The 25,087-nt window shown below is 45.4% G+C and overlaps 1 long non-coding RNA gene across 2 annotated transcripts in view; it reads left to right on the top strand.

The window, feature by feature from the left end:
• LOC123348908 overlaps positions 1-24,703 on the top strand; it is a 199,858-nt gene extending 175,155 nt beyond the window's left edge. For both annotated transcript variants that reach the window (XR_006573280.1, XR_006573279.1), the window contains exon 4: positions 24,446-24,703. This is a non-coding gene — a long non-coding RNA (uncharacterized LOC123348908). The remainder of the gene's footprint in view (positions 1-24,445) is intronic.
• Positions 24,704-25,087: the final 384 nt, after the last annotated feature.

The following is a 25,087-nucleotide window of genomic DNA, read 5'->3' as shown; positions in this document are numbered from 1 at the left end:
TGCGGCTCCTAGCCACGCAACACTGAACTCAGGTGCGCCTCTTTTCGGACGCCCTGCGGCCGCTGCTTCGACTCTGAGCTCAGGTGCGCCTCCTTTCTTATTGGGCTTTCTTGCGGCTCCTAGCCACGCAACACTGAGCTCAGGCACGTCTCCTTTTTCTCAGGCCATCGGCATCAATGCCCGCATTCTCCACCATTTGTTGCATCGCACTCGAGCAGGAACAGAGCCCAAGCAGAGAGAGAGAGAGAGAGACAGCGTGTGTGTGTATGCATATGCTTTTTTATTCATTTCCCAGCATGCTCTTATATACAAGATGGTGGCTAATTGATTAATCAAATCAACACAGCTGCAGCTGTAACCCATAGGGTAATTATCCTACACACCTGTATCCTATTTACAATTAGCTGGCCAATGAGAACAAGCCCAAGGCCAGTCCTTCACACACAACTCCCAGCATAATCAGCTCAGTATCTCACATTCTAATCCCACAGATGGCACAATCGGGCAGTTGATTAGTGCACTGGCCTCTAACCTCTGGAACAGCAGTTTGATAGGGTCTCATGTTGGTCCCCATTAAACCACTTCAGATTTTGTCACTGTCCAAGGGAGGCTTAGGCCTGGAAGACCAGGGTGACTCAGCTGGCAATGCTATAAGAAATGCAATGAATGAATTCCAGCTGAGAACATTCCACAAAGCTCCTACTGACTCAACTAGAAGGATTCTTATTCCACCTGTGTGGGGGAGCTATTGTCTGCTAGGGTCCTTTAAGGCACTGAACTGCTTGGGTCTTGCCTCGAATGCCAGCTCATGGTAATGGGCATAGTGCATAAACAGCCCACCTGACTACTGGACAGGGGACTTCGCTAATTGGTTTTTGCTGTGATGTCTCTCTGTCGATTGGCAGGCACAGCATCAATATGAGCTGCACTTGGAGCTCTTTCCTAATGAGAAATGTGGCAGGAGGCTGGACTTTGAAATGGCTCATGGTATCTGCATCTGGATCCAGGAGCCCCACCAGAGTCCTATATATTTTTCTCATTAAACCTCTGTGGCGTTCCCTACAAAATCCAACTACTAGCCCCCATAAAGGGACAGCTTTGCGCTGCTCGGAATGACACCCACTTAATGTAGAATTCAAGGAACAGGAGGGAGTGAAAAACTTCCCAGACAATTGTTTTTTTTTCCCACCGTACTCAACATTTTGAAGTTTCAGCACAGGACCATAGAAATTAGCTCCATCCAGCTTAGTACCCTGGCTCCGGCAGTGGCCAGGAGTAGATGATGCCGAGGAAGGCAGAAGAATCCCTTTAACAGACAATTATTCCATAATTGTCTATCCTAGGCACTTATACAGCCCACGTTACCATAGTATCCAAGCACCTCACAATTCTGAAAGTGTATATCCTTGCAATGCCCCTGTGAAGCAGGGCTGTGCTGTTACCCTCGTTTTACAGATGGGGAACTGAGGCAACACAGAAACAAAGGTATTTAGGCACCTAAAGATGCAGATGGAACTGGGAGGGGTTTTCAGGGTCTATCTGCATTTTTAGGCATCAAATACCTTTCAAAATCTGCTCCTTAGTTACGCATCCCAAATCGTGAGTTCTTTTTGCATGCATCCGACGAAGTGGGTATTCACCCATGAAAGCTCATGCTCCAAAACGTCTGTTAGTCTATAAGGTGCCACAAGACTCTTTGCTACTTTTGGAGATGTGGGCCTCAGGTGTTTTGTTTTTCCTCAGTGGTTTTAGTTCACCTAGATCCCAGGAATATGCCAGACTAGTTCACAGTAGCCTTACTTTGCATTTGTCAACAATGAATTTGATCTACCATCCTGCTGAAGTGCTTCCCATTCACCTCTGAAGTTCCTCACTCTTCTTGAGCCTAAATAATTTTATATCCTCTGCAGATTTTGCTACTTCCCTCATTCCCCGCCCCCACAATGTCCAGATAGCGATGATGTGGGCGGTTGTGGTGGGTTATGATGACAAAGTGATGCTGGAGAAGGGCAATTTAGCTCCTGTGGCTCTAGCTTAGGAAGTAGAATCCATCACACAGGCTCCACGAGGAGGAAGTCTGCACTGTAAATGTTTGTGCCTGTCTTGCAGCAGCAGCCAGCAATGGGGCTGCACCATTGGGGTAGTCAGGATTCAGGTGTATGTACCACTGTGTCATGAAAACCTGCTTAGAGCAAGAGGAGGCGACACAATGGTAAATACTCCTGAGTTCGGTATTTCCTGGTGTTTCTGCACTGGCGCTCACGTCACTGGTACCACCAGGGTAGTGGCACTGCTGCGGGGACATGGGTATTGGTCTCTGTAGTGTAAAGAAGGCCAGAGTGGCATGGAGTGGTTAGCTGGTCATACTCTAGCTCCCTGGCATCCTGGCACACCCTCCACCCCTTACATACGCTACCTCCCAACTCTGTTTCCTTATTTGGTTGCCACTCTCCTGCCAGTTGCCTCAGTGTAACCGCCATGTCTGTCCATGGTGGCCCCTTAGAAAGCCCTAGCATGGAACCAGGGCCTGCCAGCTGGCTCCATTCTCCTTGCCCTCTCTTTCCCTGGACCTGCCACTGCAGTGAGCTGCTTCTGGGACCCCCTGCCTCTGCAGTTCCATCCCCTGCCCTGCGCAGAGTGGAGGCTGGATTGCTTTCTCCATCGGTGCTGAATATTTTATTTTGTGACCTTCTCATAATCAGGTGCTTCATCTCAACCTTTAAAAAAAAGATTTTAATAAATGTAACCTCTTTAAATTGTGTAATTGTCACTTTCCTAAGACCTTAGCGGAGCAGTAAGGGGGAAAAATATGTACGGAGCAGTTTTGGTGCATTGATAATTTATTATCTAATAATCTCTTGTCTTCCTTTCTATTCCCAGCTTTCTCATTACTCGTACATGGCTTAATGCCCCGTTGCTAGCAGCAGGGCTGCGACGATATTACAGAGCCAGTTCTGCTCCTTGTTAGGGTCAGGATGCAGTGGGGGGAGTGGGAGCTGTGTTGGAGGTACAGATCCAGGCAGGATACAGATGTAAAAGACCTGAGGCTGCCACGGGTGCTGAGTGATTTAATTCCCCTCTTTATCAGGGGAGGGGGTGGTGGTGGTGAAGAACTGCAGTTTCTGTGGTGGATGCTGTTGAACCAGTTTATAGGACTGATGTGATTCCAAATACATATCTCCTGCTCCAGGAAGGAGGCTGCTGACTGTCCCCAGCCAGCTTTGCGTTCACACGCTGACATGTTTAGTCAAATCTTCCCTTCTGCAGCTCTTTGTTATATAGATCTTAAGTAGTTTGCAGCACTCTGAAAGCAGGAGTGTGACAAATTCAGCCCAGAGTTCACATTCCCTTTGCATCTCAGTCGTGGGTGAAGTGACTCCTTTATACAGAATTTGGAAGAAGCTATGGGATCCTTTAGATGAAAGGCACAATATTGATCCTAAGGGCCAGATTCTAGCACACCTAGGCCTTGTCTACACACACAGTTGTACTGCTTTATCTATACTGTACAACCAGGGCCGGCTCCAGGTTTTCTGCCGCCCCAAGCGGGGAAAAAAAACAAACCCTGCAGAACAATCGCGCCGCTCCACTCTTTGGTGGCAATTTAGCGGCAGGTCCTTTGTTCTGAGAGGGACTGAGGGACCCGCTGCCGAATTGCTGCTGAAGACCCGGACTTGCCACCCCAATAGCGACCGGAGGGCCGCCCCTTGGTATTGGCCGCCCCAAGCACCTGCTTCTTTAGCTGGTGCCTGGAGCCGGCCCTGTGTACAACTACTCTAAAGTGGTTGCAGTTATAAAGTGCTTAATATCAGCATAGCGGTTCCTGTACAGGAAGGGGAATAACTGTACTGGTATAAGTGTTGTAGCTGTGCTGGTCCCAGGATATTAGAGTGACAAGGTGGGTGAGGTAATATCTTTTATTGGACCAACTTCTGCTGGTGAAAGAGACAAACTTCTCAGCGACACAGAGTTCTTCATCAGGTCTTCTTCAGGACCTGAAGAGCTGTGTCACTTGTAAGTTTGTCTCTTTCACCAGCAGAAGTTGGTCTAATAAAAGTTATTACCTCACCCACCTTGTCTCTCGAATATGCTTGTATAAGGCACCTTCATACCAGCATATCAGTGCCCACGGTAGGGGTTGTACTGGTGTAACTATACCGGTAAAAAAATCACCCCCTTAATTGATATATTGGTACAAAACTGTGTGTAGAGCAGATCTTACTCTATCTGGATCAAGTGGGGAGTACTCAGTTTGAGACTGCAGCAGAATCTAACCCTAAGGCTTTGGCTACACTTACACTTCAAAGCGCTGCTGCGGCAGCGCTGCCGCGGCAGCGCTTTGAAGCGCTAAGTGTAGTCAAAGCGCCAGCGCTGGGAGAGAGCTCTCCCAGCGCTGTCCGTACTCCACCTCCCTGTGGGGAATAACGGACAGCGCTGGGAGCCGCGCTCCCAGCGCTGGGGCTTTGACCACACTGGTGCTTTGCAGCGCCGCAATTTGCAGCGCTGGAGAGGGTGTGTTTTCACACCCTGCTGCAGCGCTGCAAATTTGTAAGTGTAGCCAAGCCCTAAGCTAGCAGACATCAATTCAGCACAGTACTTGGTTGTAAATGGCCTAATTGTGCTTAGTCATGCTTAAGTACTTTTCTGAATTGGGGTCTTACTATCAGTGGTTATAATATGTCAGCTTGTTTAGATCTGAAACAGGCCATGGAGTTTCTCCATTCCCCAGTGGAACATGTTTCAAGTTAACGAGCTAACTCCTGTCCAAATTAAATAAGTATGTATTATTTGTACTGCTGTGCCAATTGAGATTGGAGTCCCATTGTCCTGGGTGCTGGACAAACACAGTGAGAGACATTCCTGGCCCCAGAGAGCTTCTGGTTTAAATACACAGCACAGGCTCTGTCTTCTCTGCAAAAGAAGGTGTGCTTTCACGTTCAGATAGATAACAGTCTAGCTGTAAAATTGTAGTGGAGACAAGACACCTAGCTAGTCTAGGTGAGCCCCAGGTGGGAAAGTTATAGGATTGACTTCACTGAGCACAGCAAGGTAAATGCTGCCTGGGCCTTCTCGCCACTCAGATATTACAGCAAGACAGCTATCTTGAGTTCTCTATCTCAATGTGAAAACACACTTTATTTTCCAATGAAGAGTTAGCCAAAGACAGAGGGTGAGAGAAGAACAGTGGCAAGGAGAGGTGAAGTGACTTCCCCATGGTCACACAGCACATAAGAGATTGAGTTGGGATTATAACCCATGTCTCCTGACTCCTAGTTCAGTGTCCTGCCCACTGGACCATGATGCCAGCATCGACTGTCAGGACTATATTTCCAAGGAATCCGAGATTGGAAACTTGTAACTTGTAATGGTACAGTAGTGCTGGCATGCATTGCTTTTCATCTTGTCAGCCTGCCTTCTTTCCATTATGGTTATAAATGGAAAATTCTTTCCTTTACAGTTTAACTTCAGATGAAAATTTGTCTGACAGCTTTACCTACACCAGAGAGCGTCTGACAGAAATAAATTCATATGGCAAATCATTTCTGAATCAGAGGGTTATTAATGACGAGCCAGCATGGGTCATATAGCTGGTGACTGTTGTAATTTGCAATTATTTATTGCATTTGAAAACATGTGAAATTTGTACCATCAACGTTTGAGATGGATAGATTGATGCATATGATTCACTGAAATTGTATACTGCATGATTACAATAAGGATCTGGGAGGTTAAATGAAAACACTACTGGTTAGCTACCAAGTGTAAATTATTTACTTCAGTGCTTTAAAGCTTTGTATGTTTGTAGATTTGCAGCTGACAATGGTGAGGAAGGAGCAAGGAGGTACAGAAAACAAGTTTTAAAAATGGTGGAGCCAGATACATGTAGTGTAGCTGTGTGCTGAATAGGGAGCAAGAGCTGAGCTTTGACTACAGGGTAGAGAGATGTTGCTAGTCAGAGAGCAGAGCTGTAGTGTTTTATTTAAAGAGAAAAACAAGAGACATGGTCCAGTGGATAGGGCACTGGGAGTGATGAGACTTGAGATTCTGTTCTTGACCTTGTCATTCATGTGCTGTGTGACCATGTCCTTCGTGATGTAGCTTAGGCTCAAATTTTCAAAAGTGGCCTTTAATTCTGAGTGCCCAGTTTAAGATATTTAGGAATCCAAGCAGAGCAGCCAAAAATGGAGGGACATCAAATTAGAGTCCACTTTTGAAAACTTTCCCCTTCACTGTGCTCTGCTTCTCTATCTGCAAAATGGGGCTAGTACTACGTATCCACCATTATCCAGGGCTTTGAGATTTCTGCGAGTTCCTGGCCCTGCTGTCCCACCGGTGTCTGCATGCACAGCTATGTAGTCCTGGCTAAGCCACTTGAGAATGGGTGAAAGTCGTCAACTCATAAGAGTATTGTGTCCAGTTCTGGGCGCCACGTTTCAGGAAAGATGTCGACAAATTGGAGGAAGTCCAGAGAAGAGCAACAAAAATGATTATAGAAAACATGACCTAAGAGGGAAGATTGAAAAAACTGGGTTTGTTTAGTCTGGAAAAGGGAAGACTGAGAGGGGACATGATAACAGTTTTCAAGAACATAATAGGTTGTTACAAGGAGGAGGGAGAAAAATTGTTCTTAACCACTGAGGATAGGACAAGAAGCAATGGGCTTAAATTGCAGCAAGGGAGGTTTAGGTTGGACATCAGGAAAAACTTCCTGCCAGGGTGGTTAAGCACTGGAATAAATTGATTAGGGGGGTTGTCGAATCTCCATCATTGGAGATTTTTAAGAGCAGGTTAGCCAAACACCTTCTCAGGGATGGTCTAGATAATACTTAGTTTTGCCATGAGTGCAGGGCACTGGCCAAGATGACCTCTCAAGGTCCCTTCCAGTCCTATGATTCTATGAACAGTGCATGGCTCACATAGGGAGAGAGCCAAGTGGCAAAGTTCTGATCCGGACCTGAACTTTGACACGTTGCAAAGGGGCTTGGATCAGATCTTCCTGCTATTCAGGCCCATATAATTGTTTCCCCAAACCCCTCAGTTCCTTTATTTTTTTTTATGGGAGTAGGATCAGGGTGGGAAGAATAATCAGTTTTAATATTCATGGAAGACGGGGATATCTTCCCTTGCCAACCAGTGTAATTCTGACGTAAGAGTCAATCTGGATAGTGCTAGATCACTAGATCTGACACTGAGCTGGCCTCATCGAGGGACATTCATCCCTGAATAAATTAGTTGGTGACTGACAAGAAAATATTACAAATTATGTATTTGGTTATTTTATTCAGTTACCTGTAGAGCAGTTTGAATAGTGGAGAAATGTATGTGTGAATGCATTGTGATATTTGACAGAAATACTGTGCAACCAGCACCAATCCAAGTTCTTTTGTGATGGCTCCGTGACAGCAGGAGTTTCATGAATCAGACATATGAACAAAAGCAAAATCTCCATCCTAGGCCAGCGTACGTTCTGCCAGGCATTGTTAGTGTCATGGCAGGTTATAAAGGGCTAACTACTGTAGTCTTGTGACATTCTTCACGTACAGCTGAGCGCCTCTGGAAAAGGGTGTAGAATTCTGTCCTCCTTTTGAAATCCTCAGAGGACCCAATACCAATCTGATGCTTGCCAGTGAAAGGCCCACTGATCAGTATGAGCTAGGGGGAAGCTTATTGCCATCAGCGGGAAATAGGCTTTTGGAGAAAGGGAGTTGATTCACAGAGACAAACCATTAAGTCAGGGGTAGGCAAACTTTTTGGGCCAAGGTACACATCTGAGTGGGGAAATTGTATGCAGGGCCGGGACAGGGGGTTGGGGTGTGTGAGGGAGTGCACGGTGTGGGAGGGGGTGCAGTGTGCAGGAAGGGGCTGAGGGCAAGGGTTTGGGGCAGAAGAGGGGTGTGGGGTATATGAGGGGGCTCAGGGAAGGGGGTTGGGGTGCAGGAGGGGTGTGGAGTGCAGGAGGGGGCTCAGGGCAGGGGTGCAGGAGGGGGCTGTGCATCCCAACCCCCTGTGCAGGGGTTTGGGGTGCACAGGGGTGCATGATGCAGCAGAGAGCTCAGGGCAGGGGTGCAGGAGAAATGTGGAGTGCAGGAGGGGGCTCAGGGCAGGGAGTTGGGGTGCAGGCAGGGGGCTTAGGGCAGGGAGTCGGGGAACAGGGTGCAGGAGGGATTCAGGCTCCAGCCCAGTGCCGCTTACTTCAAGTGGCGCCAGGGTGGCAGCAGTGCGCATCAGGGCAGGCTCCCTGCACGCCTGCCCTGTCCCTGACCCCACGCCACTCCAGGAAGCGCTGCGGCCCCTGGGGGAGTGGGGGAGAGGAGGAGGGCTCTGCGTGTGCTGCCGTTGTGGTGCCTCCAGGTACCTCCCACAAAGCTCCCATTGGCTGCGTTTCCCTGTTCCCGGCCAATGGGAGCTGCGGGGGACGGTGCCTGGAGGGAAGGGCAACGCACAGAGCCCTCTGCCCCCCCACCGGGGGGCCGCAGGGAAGTGGTGCCGGCCGCTTCTGAGAGCGGTGCGGGGCCCACGGCACCACCGGGGGCAATCCCGCGGGGCGGATCTTTTCAAATGCACTGTGCTGGTTAAAGGGACATTTCTCTACCAGTCCCTAGCTGTGTTCTACTCCCAGACAGAACTGTCACTACTTGCTATAGTCTGTGTCTTCATTGTGGTTTTTTTCACCCAATGTAGCTACAACAATGGAGCCATATCAGTGTAAAACCCCAACATGTCTATCTAACCTATATGGCCCACATCACCATAATATCTGCATTGTTCGTGTGTGTGCAAGGACAAAGTGAAAATGGGATGCATGCAGCTTATCAACTACTCCCACACCAACGGAAATTCTGGAAAAGGCCAAATCCACTAGAAATTATGGTACGAAAAAGATGCCACTAGGAAATATCAGTGTAATGGGATGAAACTCATAGAGAAAAGGGCGGACTAATGCATGAAGCAGCTCAGAATGGAAATAGCAGCACTGAATAGTATATCCAATCTGTTCTGAGCCATGACCCCCCTCTGCCACCATGTGTGGGATCTTCTCCTCACTGGGTTTAAAATGGTCACAGAAAGAGAAACCTTCTAAATGCAATATGTAATTAACTACTATTGGATATTATAGAGTCAAATTGCTTTGTAAGATTCCAAACTGGGTTAGACATTTTGGGGCAAATTTCAATTTCTCCACACCATCTGGGGACAGATTTTCAAAAGCGCTCAGCACCCTGTGCTGAAATCTTCTGAAAATCTGGTCCTTTCTGAGTAAAAACAGAAGCGGAAGTGATGTTAGTTATGGCACAAATGACAAGGGACCTCAGTCCACCTGCTTAAGAATGTAAGCTGATCATCAGCTGGACTCAGAGTGAAATTTCACACATAGCACAAGTGTCAGGGTTTTTATGCTTTCTTCTTTTGAAGTATCTAGGACTGGCTATTTTTGGAGAAAATAATCACTGCTTGTGGTTTTTTTTACGGAAAATTGGGTTCTGACTAAGTGAAATGTTTTATGAAAAGTGTCTGCTTTCTACAGAAATGTTTGATTTTTCATTGAAAAATTGAACCCCCGAAAACAGAAATATTTTAATTCTGAAATGCTGCCACTCTGCACCATGGGAGTTGTCATTCACGTGATTCATGCTGCTGTTCTCCTGTGTGGATTGGGATTCCCATCCAAACGACATCTCCTAGGATGCCCTGCAATCATGCAGTTACCATGATGATCAGCCTCTCCTCACTGAGAGGGGGGCCTGTGGTGCATCCTGGAAGATGTAGGCCAACCAAGGATCCTGCTCTATAGAGAATTGGAGCATGAGGTACCCAAACTACAACTCCCATGAGGCCAGGTGGTGGCATTTCAGAATCATAATATTTTGATTTTCATTTTTTTCCCCCACCAGAATCTTGAAATCTTCCATGTGGGAAGATGTGGGAAGGAGGGGAACCCAGTTTCCAACCAGCTCTAGTGATGATATGTGTCTAGGTGGCTCATTGAGATGCAGCAATTCCAATGTAGGAGAGGAGAACTGTGTATGGCTTGTGCTCCATGTGAACTAATTTTCTGAATGGGAGTGCAAGACTCCCCTGGTCTTAAGGCCTCCACTGTCTGGGTGTGTCTCATTCAAATTGTAATAATGCTCAAAGTCTCCCCAAAGTGCCCAGAAGCAGTTTATGAGAAATAGGCCAAATTCTGTGCCCTGCTTTGCTGAAGAGGACACACACTGATTTATATTCTGCTGTAACCCCAGCTGGGTCTATTCCACACACATACATTGAGGCTGCTGATCTCTCCTAGCTGCATCCCTTGGATTTGAAATGAAAGCAGCATAATTGGATGCACCACCATAGCGGCCAATGACAAAAAGCATTTTTCTAAAAGCATCCCCCCTGCCACCATTGCAGAAAGATTACATGTGATGTGATAAACCAGTATCGCTCCCCGTTGGTACCACTGCTAAGTAATTTACCCTTCCAGAAAAGAGTCTGGTTATTGCAATACATTTGCTGCAGCCATCTAGGTGAAATTATTTGTTTCAAACAAGAAAAAAAATAGGAATTTTGCTTTCATATTTTCCAATAATTCAAACTCCTTGGAGAAAAATGAGATATAGACCTAGAGTCAGAGGTGGAGAACACCCATTACTGAGCATGATTAAAAAAGGATGGAGGCAAGAGGAGAGGACAGGGGTTTGGGGGGACACACACACACACACACAGTGCAGAAAAGATACAGACCTCGCTTGAAAATGGTCTAAAGGAAAGAGGTGCCAAAAACAGAAATGGGGATTGCTAGAAGAAAGAGGTGTGTACCTGTCAGCATGAAGGGGTTTCCATTGGGACTCGGTGGATGGTTCAGGGAAATAAATATGAACCTGTTTGGACTATGCATGATTCTGCCAACCCACATTTTGATACCCAAAGGGTGCGTGTGGGGGGGGATTTAGACTTTACTAGGATTGCCAACCCTCCAGGAATTAAAGATTAATCTTTAATTAAAGAATATGTCATGTGATGAAACTTCCAGGAATGCATCTAACCGAAACAGGCAACCCTAGACTTTGCTGGATTTGGATGCATCAAAACTTTGGGGCCCGTTGTCCTAAGGACACCCTCTTCCCCTCCCCGCCATTTCTGTATAGCTAGCACTATGTGTACGGTGCACACTAACCAATCTGGAGTCTTGGTCATGCCTGTCCCCCCTCACTCTTCCCCTTGGGCATGCTGTAATGTGATCTAAGGCAGTGGTTCTCAAAGCCGGTCCGCCGCTTGCTCAGGGAAAGCCCCTGGCAGGCTGGGCCGGTTTGTTTACCTGCCGCGTCCTCAGGTTCGGCCGATCGCGGCTCCCAGCGGCCGCGGTTTGCCGCTCTAGGCCAATGGGGGCTGCGGAATACAGCGCGGGCTGAGGGATGTGCTGGCCACCCTTCCCGCAGCTCCCATTGGCCTGGAGCAGTGAATCGTGGCCAGTGGGAGCTGCGATGGCTGAACCTGCGGACGCAGCAGGTAAACAAACTGGCCCGGCCCGCCAGGGGCTTTCCCTGAACAAGCGGCGGACCGGCTTTGAGACCCACTGATCTAAGGGGAGCAAGGGAGTCACTTGGATGGACAGTACATTTCTCTCCCCCGGGATCCTGCTTTGGCAGCAGCTAGCCAGCAGCAATGCAATGTTCATTGTCTCCTGCCCACTGATGCGTCTAGCCTCCCTTGGACCAACTGCTTTGACATGCTCATTCTCCCCTGAGAGTAGTGTGAGTTTGGGTTTGCCGTGGCATTGTGATGAGATCAGAAGAACTGCAACTGCGGGAATTAGGGCTGTCAAGCAATTAAAAAAGTTAATCGTGATTAATCATGCAAATAAAAAAATTAATCAAAATCATGCTGTTAAACAATAATAGAATACCATTTATTTAAATATTTTTGGATATTTTCCACATTTTCAAATATATTGATTTCAATTACAACAGAGAATACAAAGTGTACAATGCTTACTTTATTTTTTATTATAAATATTTGCACTGTAAAAATAAAAGAAATAGTATTTTCAATTCACCTAATACAACTACTGCAGTGCAATATCTTTGTCATGAAAGCTGAACTTACAAATGTAGAATTATGCACAAAAAATAACTGCATTAATTTGAAATAAAACAATGTCAAACTTCAGAGCCTACAAGTCTACTCAGTCCATCCTACTTCTCCTTCAGCCAATCGCTCAGACAAACAACTTTGTTTACATGTGCAGGAGACAATGCTGCCTGCTTCTTGTTTACAATGCCACCTGAAAATGAGAACAGGCATTCATGTCACTGTTGTATCCAGTGTTGCAAAATATTTATGTGCCAGATGCACTAAAGATTCATATATTCCTTCATGCTTCAACCACCATTCCAGAGGACATGTGTCCATGCTGATGACAGGATCTGCTCAATAAAGATCCAAAACAGTGCGGACCGACACATGTTCATTTTCATCCTCTGAGTCAGGTGCCACCAGCAGAAGGTTGATTTTCTTTTTTGGTGGTTCGGGTTCTGTAGTTTCCGCATCGGAGTGTTGCTCTTTTAAGACTTCTAAAAGCATGCTCCACACCTCATCCCTCTCATTTTTTGTAAGGCACTTCAGATTCTTAAACCTTGGGTTTAGTGCTGTAGCTATCTTTAGAACTCTCACATTGGTACCCTCTTTGTGTTCTGTCAAATCTGCAGTGAAAGTGTTCTTAAAATGAACAATATGTGCTGGGTCATCATCCGAGACTGCTATAATACGAACTATATGGCAGAATGTGAATAAAACAGAGTAGGAGACATACAATTCTCCCCCAAGGAGTTCAGTCACAAATTTAAATAATGCATTATTTTTTTAATGAGCATCATCAGCATGGCAGCATGTCCTCTGGAATGGTGGCCGAAGCATGAAGGGGCATATGAATGTTTAGCATAACTGGCCTGTAAATACCTTGCAATGCCGGCTACAAAAGTGCACATATACGCTGGCAATCCTAAAGCTTCCAACCTGGATCACATTGTAAAAACTGGAGGGAGAGAGTGGAATAGCATCAGAGATGTTGGAATGCATGTATGTTGTACTGCCATGTTTAACATCTGGGGAGTATGAGATGAAGTTAAAGCCATCAATACCATAACATTATGCTACGCTGATAGCAACATGAGTTTCTTGCAAACAGATTACACTAATACTGTGACAAGTGGCTAAAGCACTAATAATGCCGCACTTGGCTGTTGACAGACCCGCAACATTAAACTGAAGAATTTGCAGCGCCAGTCCAATGTTAAAAGTTGAAGAATAGTAATATATTGGGGTCGCATTCAGATGGTATGTGATCATGATTCATTGCTGAATTTGGTCTGCTGGCTGGATCAGCACAGAGGGACAAGCCAGGATATCAGATCTTAACCCATCATAGGGGTCTCGGATTTGAATATGTGGAGCTGAAACACCCTAAAATTTTGGGTCTGGGTCGGAACCAAACCACAGGGGGCTTATTGTCTGGTTCTGGTTCAGTGCAGCTGAAATCTTGCAAGAGCCAGTGATCTCCTGAGGTGTTGTCCCATTCTGGGCAAAATCTTACTTAGAAGAGTTTTTGGTGATATTGACTCCAAACCTCAACCCCAGTTCTGATTTGAACTCTGACCTTAAACTCCAGATTAGACCATCACCCACTTGACTCATCTCCAGTTATTGTGCTGGGTATACAATTCTGGCACCCTTAATTTCTCTAGTTAGCAAAATATGAGGCTTGCCATTCAGAGGCTGGCTTGGACAAAGAAGATTTGCTTCTTGTTTTTTAATAATTTTGCAAATGCTGTCATCTGAAGGTAGGTACTCATCCTGGCCAGCACTTGGGAATCTAACATTCTTCTCAAGACTAAGACAAGTGTAGCTGTGTGGAAAAAAAGTGCCTTTTATTTTTTGTTAGGGAAAACAAGGAGAAAATGAAACAAGAAGGGAGCAAGATATGTACAGCTGAAGGGAAGAGAAACGCAGCAGGTTTAAATTCCTCCAGGAGAAAATGAAGGGACCATTATGGTCATCTAGTCTGACCCCCTGTATGACACAGGCCAGAGAACGGCCCCAAAATAATTCCTAGAGCGGATCTTATAGCAGAACATCCAATCTTGATTTTAAAATGGTCTGTAATGGAGACTCCACCACAGCCCGTGTCCCTTGATAAGTTGTCCCAATGGTTAATTACTCTCACTGTTAAAAATATATGCCTAATTTCCAGTCTGAATTGGTTTACCTTCAACTTATAGATTCATAGACTCTAGGACTGGAAGGGACCTCGAGAGGTCATCGAGTCCAGTCCCCTGCCCTCATGGCAGGACCAAATACTGTCTAGACCATCCCTGATAGACATTTATCTAACCTACTCTTAAATATATCCAGAGATGGAGATTCCACAACCTCTCTAGGCAATATATTCCAGTGTTTAACCACCCTGACAGTTAGGAACTTTTTCCTAATGTCCAACCTAAATCTCCCTTGCTGCAGTTTAAGCCCATTGCTTCTTGTTCTATCATTAGAGGCTAAGGTGAACAAGTTTTCTCCCTCCTCCTGATGACACTCTTTTAGATACCTGAAAACTGCTATCTTGTCCCCTCTCAGTCTTCTCTTTTCCAAACTAAACAAACCCAATTCTTTCAGCCTTCCTTTGTAGGTCATGTTCGCAAGACCGTTAATCATTCTTGTTGCTCTTCTCTGGACCCTCTCCAATTTCTCCACATCTTTCTTGAAATGCGGTGCCCAGAACTGGACACAATACTCCAGTTGAGGCCTAACCAGAGCAGAGTAGAGCTGAAGAATGACTTCTCGTGTCTTGTTCACAACACACCTGTTAATGCATCCCAGAATCACGTTTGCTTTTTTTGCAACAGCATCACACTGTTGACTCATATTTAGCTTGTGGTCCACTATAACCCCTAGATCCCTTTCTGCCGTACTCCTTCCTAGACAGTTTCTTCCCATTCTGTATGTGTGAAACTGATTGTTCCTTCCTAAATGGAGCACTTTGCATTTGTCTTTATTAAACTTCAGACCATTTCTCCAATTTGTCCAGATCATTTTGAATTATGACCCTGTCCTCCAAAGCAGTTGTAATCCCTCCCAGTTTGGTATCATCTGAAAACTTAATAAGCGTACTTTCTATGCCAACATCTAAGTTGTTGATAAAGATATTGAACAGAGCCGGTCCCAAAACAGACCCCTGCGGAACCCCACTTGTTATACCTTTCCAGCAGGATTGGGAACCATTAATAACTACTCTCTGAGTATGGTTATCCAGCCAGTTATGCACCCACCTTATGGTAGCCCCATCCAAATTGTATTTGCCTAGTTTATCGATAAGAATATCATGCGAGACTGTATCAAATGCCTTACTAAAGTCTAGGTATACCACATTCACCGCTTCTCCCTTATCCACAAGACTCGTTATCCTATCAAAGAAAGCTATCAGATTGGTTTGACACGATTTGTTCTTTACAAATCCATGCTGGCTATTCCCTATCACCTTACCACCTTCCAAGTGTTTGCAGATGATTTCCTTAATTACTTGCTCCATTATCTTCCCTGGCACAGAAGTTAAACTAACTGGTCTGTAGTTTCCTGGGTTGTTTTTATTTCCCTTTTTATAGATGGGCACTATATTTGCCCTTTTCCAGTCTTCTGGAATCTGTCCCGTGTCCCATGATTTTCCAAAGATAATAGCTAGAGGCTCAGATACCTCTTCTATTAGCTCCTTGAGTATTCTAGGATGCATTTCATCAGGCCCTGGTGACTTGCAGGCATCTAACTTTTCTAAGTGATTTTTAACTTGTTCTTTTTTTATTTTATCTTCTAAACCTACCCCCTTCCCATAAGCATTCACTATGTTAGGCATTCCTTCAGACTTCTCAGTGAAGACCAAAACAAAGAAGTCATTAAGCATCTCTGCCATTTCCAAGTTTCCTGTTACTGTTTCTCCCGCCTCACTGAGCAGTGGGCCTACCCTGTCCTTGGTCTTCCTCTTGCTTCTAATGTATTGATAAAAAGTCTTCTTGTTTCCCTTTATTCCCATAGCTAGTTTGAGCTCATTTTGTGCCTTTGCCTTTCTAATCTTGCCCCTGCGTTCCTGTGTTGTTTGCCTATATTCATCCTTTGTAATCTGACCTAGTTTCCATTTTTTATATGACTTCTTTTTATTTTTTAGATCATGAAAGATCTCGTGGTTAAGCCAAGGTGGTCTTTTGCCACATTTTCTGTCTTTCCTACCCAGCAGAATAGCTTGCTTTTGGGCCCTTAATAGTGTCCCTTTGAAAAACTGCCAACTCTCCTCAGTTGTTTTTCCCCATAGTCTTGATTCCCATGGGACTTTACCTATCAGCTCTCTGAGCTTACCAAAATCCGCCTTCCTGAAATCCATTGTCTCTATTTTGCTGTACTCCCTTCTACCCTTCCTTAGAATTGCAAACTCTATGATTTCATGATCACTTTCACCCAAGCTGCCTTCTACTTTCAAATTCTCAACGAGTTCCTCCCTATTTGTTAAAATCAAGTCTAGAACAGCTTCCCCCCAGTAGCTTTTTCAACTTTCTGAAATAAAAAGTTGTCTGCAATGCAGCCCAAGAACTTATTGGATAGTCTGTGCCCCGCGGTGTTATTTTCCCAACATATATCTGGATAGTTGAAGTCCCCCATCACCACCAAATCTTGGGCTTTGGATGATTTTGTTAGTTGTTTAAAAAAAGCCTCATCCACCTCTTCCACCTGGTTAGGTGGCCTGTAGTAGACTCCTAGCATGACATCACCCTTGTTTTTTACCCCTTTTAGCCTAACCCAGAGACTCTCAACACTTCTGTCTCCTATGTCCATCTCCACCTCAGTCCAAATGTGTACATTTTTAATAAATAAGGCAACATCTCCTCCCGTTTTCCCCTGTCTATCCAATCATGTGTATTATCCCACCAAGTTTCAGTGATGCCAGCAATGTCATAGCTGTATTTATTTATTAGCACTTCCAGTTCTTCCTACTTATTACCCATACTTCTCGCATTTGTATATAGGCATCTAAGATACTGGTTTGATCTTGCCTCCCAGTTTTGCCCTGACCCTCCTTTCTCTCTGCCATTATAGCCCACACTCCCTCTTGTTTCTGACCCATCTCCCAGGTCTCCATGTTCCCCACTTACCTGTGGGCTTTGCTCACCTGTCCCTGTCGAACCTAGTTTAAAGCCCTCCTCACTAGGTTAGCCAGTCTGTGTGCAAATAGGGTCTTTCCCTGATTGTTCCAGCCATTGGATTGTGTTACACCTTTCTCTGCTAGACTGAAGGGCCATTATTACATTTTTGTTCTTGATGCAGGCACTTATAGACTGTAATCAATTCATCCCTTAACCTGCACTTTGTTAAGCTAAATAGATAGACTTAAGGAGCTCAATCACTATAAGGCATGTTTTCTAAATTGTGAAGTCCTTTCCATTTAAGAACTTCAAAGCACCTTACAAACACTTTACCTGTGGCCTCACGACAGTGTTGTATGAGGTAGGTCAGTATTATTATCCTAATTTTACAGATGGGAAAATGGAGGCACAAAGATGCTAAAAGCTTGTGTCTACTTGGGGGTGGATGGGTAATGCGCTCTATGGGGATGTGATTTCTAATGCACACTGTGTTGCACATCAGTTGGTCCATGTAAACCTTGCTGATGTGCATTAAGTGTTCCCTAGTGCACTTCAAGGTAGTACTGTTTCAAACACAACTATGATAAAGTGCACCAACAGGGTCTACATGGACCAATTAATTTGCAACACAGTGTGCTTTAGAAATCACACCCACATAGAGTGCATTTAGCCCATCATGTTGACAAGCCCTAAGAAACAGGAAGTGTATGGCAGAGCAATTCATAAAGCCCGGGTCTTCTGGTTCCCAGCCCCGTGCCTTAATCACAAGATGGCCATTCTTGTAGCTATGAAGATGGAACCAGAGGGAAAAATGTGAAGAGGCTGTTGATGTGTCATTTCATGGGGAAAATTAGATCTTTCTCTTTCTTTCTTGTCCTTTTTCATCAAAATTGTAAAACATTTTTGACACCCCACCCCACCCCCAAAAAGTGAAAAAAAATTACTGATTTTTTTTCAGCCAGCTCTATTGAAAACTTGGTGCATTCTGGGGGATTGAAGGAGGGAACTTGATGAGAGTTCTTGGAAGGGAAGGACTTACCTCAGGCATAACCTTCACAGTGGGGCTAGAGCTTGAGAGTCCATAGATTTTTAAGACCAGAAAGGTTCATTTTGATCATCTAGTCCAACCTCCTGTGTAACACAGGCCAGAGAATTTCACCAAGTGCTCCCTGCATCATAACTTGTGGTTGAGCTAGAAAGATATCCAGGCTTGATGTAAAGACTTCAAATGACAGAGAATCCAACACATCCATAGACTAGTTGTTCAAAAGGTTAATTCCTTCCCTGTTCAAAGTGTGCACCTTGTTCCTTACAGAGTTAAAGGGACAGCTCTGCTTTACTTACAGTTCCTTCCTTAAATTCTCTCCCGCCAAAGGCTTGTGAAGCTTCTGCACCTCAGGGGCCTGGGCAGTAAATTTAATATTTGCCATGAACATGCAGGTCAGTTGATGGCTGTCTGACACACTTGAACATGATTAAATATCATGCACTCGTCTATGAGGAATCAGCAGTGGGACTGGCTGGAACCCCAGGAGACTATTTTGCAAGCTGAAAATGAAAGCCTAAAACCTATCCGGATGTCTCTCCAGCTCAGAAAGAAAACCTTACAGGAATTATTCTGAGCCTTGTTACTAATCAACCTGACCCAGTGGAAAAACTGTTATACTGAAACCTAATCAAGAAAGACCCAGCAGGGTCCAGCTGTTCCTCCAAAGTTAGAAGTTAGAACTTAGCACTGTGCCAGGAACCATGAAAGCTGAGCAAACTGCAACCTTCCAAAGCTTGTAAATGGAAACCTAAGTAGATAGATAAAAGCAGCAAAGTATCCTGTGGCACCTTGTAGACTAACAGACATTTTGGAGCATGAGCTTTCATGGGTGAATGCCCACTTTGTCTTGCATCCAATGAAGTGGGTATTCACCCACGAAAGCTCATTCTCCAAAATGTCTGTTAATCTATAAGGTGCCACAGGATTCTTTGCTGCTTTTACAGATCCAGACTAACACGGCTACCCCTCTGATAAGTAGATAGACTATCTGGAGAATGGTTGCACTATCTAACCTGCTTAGATTCTCAGTACACGAACTGGCCGGATAATGACAGACAGATCCTCAAATCACAATTGAAAATGTTGTGAGAGAGCTGCCTCACTCTACTAACTTCCTATAATTGGAGAAGCGGTTGCAATAGAGTTTGTGCATTGCAGTGGAAGAGATCTATTAAGAATACTTTCCAGGCCTAAGCTGCTGGGGAGAACAGTTAATTGAAACTACAGCACTTATTTTAATTGTGTCTTCCTGTAAGCTTTTGCTCGAATTGCAGTGCAGAACTGGCTTCACCACTCTGATAGTTCTGCTGCTGAGCCAAGCAACTGTACAGTATCAATATGTGTTTCTGCATTAGGTTGGGGTTTACTTTTTAATATTTTGTTTAAGTTTAGCAGAATTTCAGAGCTGTGCAGCATTAGTTCCTGGAATTCTCTCGGGTAGTGGGAGAGGGCTGCCTTCCTATTTTCAGTTCCCAGCATGCCCATAGCCTCAGTCTCAACTTGTGGAGCTCCCTGTTTCCCATGCTGGAGCAGGGGGCTGCTCTACATCACGCTGGAATGGAGCTGTTGCTATTTCTCTAGCCATCGAGGTTCTTTCAGCCCTATAGTGAATGTTTTCTGACCTCTAACTCCCAGTGCTCCTTACATCTGTGTCTGGGAAGGGCTGTCTCCATACCAGTAACACACTCTTAGGGTGAGAACCTCCCTCGTGCTCACAGTTCCATCTGCCCCATACTAAGACTAGACTGGCTTCAGACTTTCCTTGACTTTTTTCCCTGCATTTTTATGAGCATCCATTTCTTGATGGTGCTGGGCAAAGCCCTGTGATTAGGATTTCCTATCCACTGTCCTTCCTATTGTCAACTTCGGCTCAGCTGATTAATTTCTCTTGCTTGGTAATAACTTCTGTACATGCTTTGCAATCTTATCAGTGAAAACCTTACCACAGGCTGCGGTCTGACCAGTCCCACTTACATCAGCCTTGCCCTATGGATGAAAAATCTAGGGTGATATCCTTGAATAAGGGACCCCAAAAAGATCAGACTGACGCACGTCTCTGCTCTCTTTAATGTATCTTTAATTGTGGAAAACATGTCTGATGCACTGCAGCCCTGTCGGCAGTGGCTTCAAAGAGTCCTTGTACGCTCCACTTTACGTATAACACCCCTTGTTTGTTGGTTAACTTGTTGAAATCAACAAACGATGTGGCCCCCGAATGGGTGCAGAAAGGGTGAGGGCACAAAGAGTCTTCTCTTCCCTTGTATTTCCTGCCCGGGGTCCAGGCATAGCTACACTCCTGCTTCCCAACCCCTCACCAGCATTTCCCCAGCCAGCAGAGGAGGAGTGTGCTGCACCCGCCTGTGGATGCGTATGCACCCTCTGTGCACTGGGTCATCCTGGGAGGCGAATCGCTTCCTGAGCGTCCTACTGAGGTGGCCTAATGTTTTGGCACTATGGGCCTGAATCCAAGCCCAGGCCGCCTTTAGTAGCAATTTCTACTTGTGCAAATAATGATGCAAGGATCCTAATTCTCATTTACCCTAAAGAACTGTATGCCGCTCTGGCAGCGTCAAGGCCCTTTACATTGCCCGAGTGCTATAAAGATGCTGAGGTGTAAATGAGAATCAGGCCCATTGTTTAAAAAATCTGATCACCTTGATCTTGAATGGGATCCCCTGGGAGCAGCAAACCTGTCCAGCAGAAGGTTGCTTTGTTTGCTTGGATTAAAAATGCAAATGTTTTTAGGCTGTGAATGTGGAACGGGGAGAAAAGAAAAGATAAAAAAATATTCTGCACTTCCGATTTTTAGATTAATGCTCTTCCTCATAAAAGTGTGAATGACATTTATTTGGCTGGCTGTATAATCCATGTTAACAAGACAATTAGTATGTGATGAAAGTTATTATCGTCCTCGGTACGTCAAAGTCGGTGCTGCTGCTGGATTTGGAATGGAGCCTCGATTCATTTCTTATTCGCAGCAAAAGATAATATTGAATTTTTCTCCGAAGATCTTGACAGCGTGTAATTAATATTTTTCAGCATTAAATAAAATGGAGCAAAACACAGCAACCCACATTAAAAGAAAAATCAAACAAAAATGAAGATTTAAAAAAAATATATATTTTGAGTGAATTCCACACTTATAAAAGGTAACTGTTTGACAGCCACGGGTGACTGCAGTGCTGTTTATTGACAGAACAGGTACAACGTTGATAATGGCAGCATACGCTTTTTTCAAGCACCATGGTATATCTATACAAGGATATTTTTCCTAGGGTTTCTAACAGTTGTTTGGACTGGTTCAGTGCCATCAGTGCTAGCAAAGGTGGGAACCCTAGTGTAGACAAGGCTCCAGGTGGTCAATGCATCATATAACCCTGCTGAGATGGAGCAGGCATGCACAAAATGATGCTTATAATGTTAGTGGTGGTCACCTGCAGCCTGTTTCCATTGGTGACTACTAGTGGAGTTGTCAGTGGTAGGTGTGGTAGGAAAAGTTAGCAAAAATTGCCCACACTAGACAAGGCCTATATGTGCTGATGTGCTTCAGTCTTCTCCTAGAAGGACTCTGCCTCCCACAATAGCTGTAAAAGGGAGGTTCAAGACCCCCTCCTCAGCTAATGAGCACCAAACATTTGGGTGCCTGTGCATTAGGAACTGGATTAAGACCCTCATTCCACAAGGACTGCTGAAGTGATCTGAAGGTATGACCATAGTCAGACCCTGTCTACCAAGGCTAGATCAAACCAGCACTCTAGTAGAGGAAATCTTTGAAGCACTTCCTGCATTTCTATGTATTTCTACAGGGTTTACCACAATGGGTCCATGAATCTGATTTGGGCTTTTACCTTATGGGGGAAGCTGGTAGCAACACCTCTATTTAGGTTGCCTAATGCAAGAACCTTTTATAATGGAAAGCTACTATTTTTTTTGAGAAGTTCTAACATTTCTGTGGTTTGCAGCGGGCCTTTGAAATTCAGCAGGGAGCAGGCCCTCATGCTAGAGAAGTGCCTTTTCTTTGTCCCATGAAATTCCGTTCAGGTTTAGCGGGCTTATTAACTTTTCAAAGTTACCTTTTCTTTTCTGTTGCCAAAACTTTAGCAGCCTGCCAGAATAACTGAACATGAACATTTGAAAGAGCTAAACCCACACTACTACCAAAGCAGTCCCAGGAACCCTAGGGGCAGACAGCACACCTGCTGCTGGAGCAAGAGTAGAAAGAGACCTTACCATGTTCTCCCAATAACCCCTCAGCCCCATAGATGGCTCCAGTGTCCCATCTCTTCCTTCTGGGGGCACCACGTGAGGCAGGAACTGCCTTAAATTCAGGGTGGTGAGAGAGAACTGGGCCACTCTTCTCCCAGCTACCTCCTGGACCCAACATGCAGGTTCAGTTCCCCCTCCCCTTTAAGATAACAGCCCTACATTAGCTGGCAGTGGGAAGTTAGTTCTGAAGCTGAATTGCAATGCCAGTGAATGATGGTGGGAGAGTTGCCATAGGACCATATCATAGATTTTGGGGTTTTTTGCCCTTTTCCTTTAAAAACAAACACACAAGTGTCACAGGGTAGCTGGTGTCTGTTGATAGACTGAGCCCAATGCCCCAGGACTGAAGCAGGTGAGCCCAATCCAGCTAATTAAAGAGGGCCTCTAAAGTGCTGCTGGTAGGCAGCTGGAAGGAAAGACTGGCACAGGCTGAGCTCTGGTCAGCAGAGGCCACACTGGAGTGGAGCTAAACCTTGTGATGTGTCCAGGGCTGGCTCCAGGGTTTTTACCACCCCAAGCAACAACAACAACAACAACAACAAAAGCTGCGATCGCGATCTGCTCGACCGCCGCCACTTCAGGTCCTTCGCTCCGAGAGGGAGTGAGGGACCCGCCGCCAAAATGCCGCCGAAGAGCCGGACATGCCATCCCTCTCCGTTGGCCGCCCCAAGCACTTGCTTGCTGGGCTGGTGCCTGGAGCCAGCCCTGGATGGGGCCCTGGAGCAGGGGAGTCAGGGGCTCAAGGAAACAACCCCAAAGCTGCGGCTCCAAGAGGGAGGCAGAGCAGGAGGAGGCAGAAAGCTGCCAGGAGCTGGAGAGCCAGAGATCCCTGGGAGGGGTGGCCCTGAAGCCTGGGGGCCAGGTATTGACTTCAGACTGCCTTCTGGGTGTTTGTTATAAAAGAATAAACCTCCTTGAGTGGGCGTGCACGTAACAGTGCAGGTTGGAGCTGGGGTGCTGCCCTCCCCTGCCCCCCCGGTCCCGGTGACACCAAGATATTACATAGGTTGCAAAGTCAAGCACTTGAAAGTTAAGAAAGGCCAGAATTTAGATGGCATATGCAGCCTTAATTCAGCCCTGCTGTGTGTATGCATTATGATAGTCTTTAAGTATACGAATGGATGCTATTTTTTTCCAAAGGTCCTCTGCCTCTTTCAGTGCACGGGACGGACAGTGCTCAGGGAATGAATTAGGGCTGCGTACAGAATGGGGCTGTTGGTAGGATTCCTTCATTTGCATTGGAAGGTCTGTGGAGAACAAGGCAGGCCACTTCCGCAAGAGAGAGATGGACTTGTGAGTAAGGCAGGCGGATGCCACACAGAAGAATTCCCTGCCTCTGCCACCGAGGTCCTATGTGATGCCGGGCAAATCACTTAACCCCGGCTCCAGCCAGCGCAGGGCCAGCCCAAGGGTTAATGCTTAAGGTGGGTTAACAGGTAAGACTAATGCTTACAGGTTAGCCAGTTAACATTTTACATCCCTAACTTAAATAAAACAGATCAAATTCACCGCAGTGGTAACACCTTTGGCTTTAGGAGAGTTAATCCTGGGTGAAATTAGAACAAAAGTCTTTGACAGATAGCAAATGTGGCAGGGAAATTGCTGAAAAACTTCAGCGAGGTAAAAAGATTTAAGGGTAAGTATGAAAAATGTAAATGTTTCTGACAGCATGACAGAGACTTTTCAGAATCATATTTCAATTCCTATACAAGACAGTTTTATTCAGGAAGGTCACCAGATCTACTGTGTGTACATGTGTACATGTGTGTGTGCATAGAGTCAGAAACATCACTGCAGTGTCTGTTTTCTCTGACTGAGTTCTGTATTTCACAAACCCAGTGTCCCCTAAAAATCCTTAGCTGTGGGATTGAGGGGCTGGTTTTCTTTAATTACTCCAGGGCTGACTTATCTGGGAAAAATAAATTCCCCCAATTGGCAATCTGATGTGTCCTGTCTCTGGTTATTCCAGGCCCAGTTCTTCTGCAATGAAGTCGATTTTGCTGTTAACTACAATAGGAGCAAGATTGGACCTTTGGACTGGACATTTTATAGAGAACTGTTGTCGGGCACATGCCCAGATCAGCACTGGAAAGGGGATTAATTCCATCCATCAGTGGAGCAGACTAAATGGCTTTAACCAGCATATCCGACTGTGAGTTGTACCTATTACCGACGTGTACAGAGTGCTTTGCAGAAGCTGCGATTTCTGCATTTTCGCCTGCTGTTGAAGTACCAAAATAAAATTGCTCCCAGTTCTAAAAATAATGATTTGTACACGGTTTATCCTGGTGTCTGGGTCTGGGCCAAGCATTGTTGTTGTTTTAATAATTATTCTGTTCTCTATCTGCTTGATTGGGCTAATGTCTGATTTTGTCTGCTGCTAGCACATCTTCCCCCAGAATCTCAGCAAAAGACAGCAGGACTATGCAGAAATTAAGCTATTTTCCTGACATATAAATGACAGGTTTTCGTGTGTGTGGATTCACCTTTTAGAGATATTTATTGATTGTCTCCACCTCGATCCCCCATCAACAGGAAAAGAACCATTGCTCCACTTCCAAGAAACAAGAAGCTCATTGAGAAGAAATACCATGGACTGTCGAAACATACC

The sequence above is a fragment of the Mauremys mutica genome, chromosome 13, assembly GCF_020497125.1.
Source record: "Mauremys mutica isolate MM-2020 ecotype Southern chromosome 13, ASM2049712v1, whole genome shotgun sequence".
Lineage (NCBI taxonomy): Eukaryota > Metazoa > Chordata > Testudines > Geoemydidae > Mauremys > Mauremys mutica.
The sequence above is the reverse complement of the archived record's forward strand: the minus strand, read 5'-3'. Positions and strand labels throughout refer to the sequence as shown.